The sequence below is a fragment of the Chinchilla lanigera genome, unplaced genomic scaffold (genome assembly GCF_000276665.1).
Source record: "Chinchilla lanigera isolate Chin_1 unplaced genomic scaffold, ChiLan1.0 scaffold00036, whole genome shotgun sequence".
In the NCBI taxonomy this organism is placed as follows: domain Eukaryota; kingdom Metazoa; phylum Chordata; class Mammalia; order Rodentia; family Chinchillidae; genus Chinchilla; species Chinchilla lanigera.
In genome coordinates, this window is record NW_004955437.1 from 20,044,970 (window position 1) to 20,049,269 (window position 4,300).

Below are 4,300 nucleotides of genomic sequence, written 5' to 3' on the forward strand. Positions count from 1 at the left end.
GGCCGCGCATCGCGCGCGCAGCCCGCGCCTCGCTCTCCGAGCCGCCGCCGCCGCTCAAGTCCGCGATCAACTTTCCCTCGCTTCCTCCGCCCCGCGCGGCCCCCGCCGTCCAGACCCCGCCTCCTCACGCTCCCGCCCTCACCTCCGCCTCGCCCAGCCCCCGCCCGCCTCGCCGCGCAGTCCCCCACCCGGGTGGGCCACCCGACCCCTGGTCGCTGCCCGGCCCCTGCAGACCCCCGGGAGGAGCACGGAGCCCAGCTGGGCGCCCGGGACATGAATATTTCAGCGCTGGCTAAGCTGCCCTCTGCGGATGTCATGGCACCGGCTGCTGTGGCAACTCGACGAATCCCCCAAAGGGCCAGGGATGAAGCCCGCGGAAGCGGCCCCAGGTGCGTGCCCGCGCGGTGCCCGCGGGGCCTTCGTCCCGCAAAGGCGCGCGCTGGGGACTGGGGGCCGGTGCAGCCTCCAGCCTGCCGGGTGCCTCCAGCCGGTGGAGCGCGAAAACAAACGCTCCCGGGAAGCCACAGAGCGGGCAGTAGGGCGCTCGCCTAGGTGCGCCCGCGCCATCTGTTGGCTTTAAGCGCCCCCTCTCTGCTCCCCGAGTCGCTGACCAGGCCCCCTGGTTTTATGGACTGTCTGGCCATCGCGGGCCTCCAGGCCCCAGCCTTTGCTCCCACTTGTGCCCCGCCCTCCCTCAACCTCAGAACGCATCCAAATGCTTAGAAATGGGGAGGGGGGGCCGAGTTGGAAGAGACCCCTGGGATCGCCTAGGCGCCCTCATCCTCTTCCACCCCGACCCTTCTGCCATTCCCCAGCGGCTGTTTGCATACCTGTAGGGCCAGGACCTCCTGACTTCGGAAACATCTCATCCAGGTCAGTGATCCGGATTGTTCTCTGCCGTGATCCTCACTCCTCCAGGATACACATCAGAAAACTCTTTCTCATGTGACAGTATTTCTGGGTTTGTCGCTGTGCTGGCCAGCATACTGACAGGAGCTGCCCGGAGCCAGACTCTGGAGGGACATTTTCTGGGCCCCAAGTCAGTCTACCTCCACTTCAGCCTTATGGCCACGTCTGTAGTGAGAAGGCAGGGTCTGGGACTGGTCCCCGGGGCAGAGGCGGAGCTGGCGGAAACCCTCTGGTCCCAGACCTCCCCTTCCTTAGTATTCACTCTTTTGTTCATATGTGCTAGCTCAGTGAAATAGGTTCTGGAGTATGACCTTGTGCCTCCTGGAGCTCCTTTATAGGGGTCACATACACAGGCAAAAATTATAGCTAGAAAGGGCACTTTAATGGCAATATCCTAGGAATTCCTAGGATACTGAGCTGAGATCTGAAGGAGGAACAGAGAGTGGGGTTTTAGGCAAGAGAAACATCATGTGCAAAGGCCCTGTGGTGGAAAGAAGCTGCCATAAGGAAGGAAGGCCAGGGAGACTGGCATGTAGGGAGGATGCACACATAGTGAGTGTAGAGCCAGACTGGGAGCAGGGCCAGCCTGCGCAGGGCATGTGGGCCTTCATTAGGGCTTCATCCTCAGCCTGAGAGTGCAGTCTTCAAAGCAGGTGGCTGGTGGAGGCAGAAGGGTAGGAGAGTCATGAGCTGAAGATGGGGAACGGGTTGGGAGGTGATGGATGACAGGAGGAGGCGGTGTTCATTAAAAATGTTTACTGGTTAAATACCACGTGCCAGGAAATTTTCTAGGCCAGAGGTCACTCAAATCTGTCCCATCGTGTTTTTGCAAATAAAGCTTTATTAAATAAAGTTTCAAGCCAGGCGTGGTGGCGCACACCTGTAATCCCAGCACTCAGGAGGCTGAGACAGAAGGATCCTTACAAGTTTGAGGCCAGCCTGGGCTACATAGTGAGACCCTGTCTCAAAAAAACAAGAGCAGGAGGAAGAGAAAGAGGAAGGGAAGGAGGGTGAGTTTCCATCTTTTAAGCCTTTCTTTTATGTGACTCCCCAGGCTCGGACTGTCTGTAGCCATTTCACATGTGAAGAAAATAGCACTGAGCTCAGGGGGATCATCACCTCCTCAGATGTGTGCATCATGCTTCTGTTCATGGGGCCTCTTTGACAGCCACTGTTGTTCCCCCAAGCATTTCTCAAGTGCCCACTCTGTGCCAGGCATTGTGCCAGGACCCAGGATGTCAGTCAAGGTTCGACCAGCCCACAGATCCCCCTGAATCTACAGCAGGGAATTCAAATAAACCTGGGTCGCACAGAATGGAAAAGCCGGGGGCAGGATTCCAAGGGGACAGGGAGGTGGGCCAGAGCACAGCAGCAGCAGCAGGTGCTGCCACACCCGAGGCTGGGAGTGAGGGAGGGGCAGAGGAGGGGGTCCTGCTGCAGGAGAGGGTACCTGTGGATGTGGCTGGCAGGGGCTGGCGCCACAGCAGACACTGCTCCTGTCACAAGGGTCAACATGAAGAGGAGACGCCCCAGCTTCTCTCCAGCTCTCTCATCTCCCGCCAGGCTGCTGCCGCCAGAAGCCAGCAGACCCGGGAGCTTGGGAATCGCAGCCTGCGGCGTGCATGAAGGAGAGACGTGGCCCAGACAGGAAGAGCATCCAGCCTGTCTTTGAGGTGCTTCCGGTCCCTGAGAGGCAGACACATAAATCCATTATAATCCAGCAAGGAAGTGTGGCAAAGGAAGGAGAGAAGGATGATTCATCCTGGAAAAGCTGAGTCCAGAGAGGCTGCCTGGACAAGGGGCCATTAGAGCCCGTGTGCTGCCTTGACCAGAAGTTGCACGGGCAGCAGGAGCAGAAGGGCGCTCTGGGTGGAGGGAACAGCATGGATAGACGTGTGCCGAGGCCTGGAGGTTGCATATGGACCCCACGCCCCTGGATAGGAACCGTGGGAGCTTTGGATCCTGGAGGTGGGCAGCAGTCTTGCTGTTCTGCATGTAAAGTAACCAAAGGCAGGATGGTGGCATTTACAGGGGACTCAGAGCTGCGGAAAAGAGCTCAGCCTCTGTCCTCTGAACCTGTATCTAGAAACTCTCACCTTCTGTCTCCAGAGGATTCATCTCTGGAATTTTAACCTTTCTCCCATTCCTCCAAGCACTTCGGGACAGTTCCATCACCAGCTCCCATAGTCCTCCCACCTCCCTATCCTTGGGGAACTCCCTCCTCTCCTCCCAGCCCCTAGCTGTTGTAGGACAGTGGCCCAGAGAAGAAAGAGGCACTTGCTTGCACCTTCTGTGGCTTTGGCCACGTCGAAGAATGGTTGCCATGGTTTTCACATCTCTAATGGAGTGGAGGAGGCCTACACAGCCTTCTGGGCAGGATGTGAAGACACTGTGACAGCCAGAGAGATCCACAGACTGCTGCACAGGGCCCAGCACCCCAACTCTGTCCTGGGCTGGGGGTCTGGAGCTCCCTGGGGAATGTAGGCCCTGTGTTGTGGTGGGATCAAAAATGTCCCTCAGAGCTCCTGTGTTCAAGGCTTTGTCCCTAGCAGATGGCCGTGTTGGGAAGTGGTAACCCTATTTAGAGCTGGGGCCTCAGGGGCGGCAGTGAGGCCCTTGGAGGGAACATTGGGACCCAAACCCCATCCCCATCCCCTTTCTCTTTTGCTAGCCAGCTACCATGATGTCCTGCCTCATCGCAGACCAAAGCAATGGGACCAAGTGACCATAGACTAAAACCTCTGAAACCCTGAGCCCAAAGCAACCTGCTTCCTTTCAACTTGTTTATTCTGAGTACTTTGTCACAGTGAGGGAAAGCTGACCAACACACTGTACAGCTCTAATTCAAAAGTTAAAGCCACAGGGTATAAGGCATGACCCAGGCTAGCCCACCGAAAGCTCTGCTCTCAATTCTGAACCTCAGTAGGAGCACAAGTTTAGAAATAGTGAAGAATAGTTTAGCCCTTACACCAGGGGTCCTTGGGCCTGATCTGGGTGTGCCCTGGCCACCAGCCTTCCTTGGCTCCTAGCCATTGCCTGGGCCTGTCCTTTAGCCTTCTGGCTGATTCTGCAACCTGCCCCCACCCATCCAACTAGTAGATTAATTGTCTACCTCAGGTGAGCCTGAGGTTGGTTCTGTTGTGGGCGACCATGAGAACTCTGTCTGGTGCGGACCATATGGCAGTACTTCCAGTGACCGCAAGTACAGGGTGACAGCATTGCTGGAGTAACTCCATGTGTCTTTCTAAAATTAAAAAGGAAAAAGTGATAGACTGGCTCCCTTCCTGTCCAGGACACCTATGTGACTATGTGTACAGGTCTGCAGATGCATCTGTGCAGTGACTTCAAGTTCATCATTAGTCCAGAGGCACATTTGATGTTAAGACCCTGG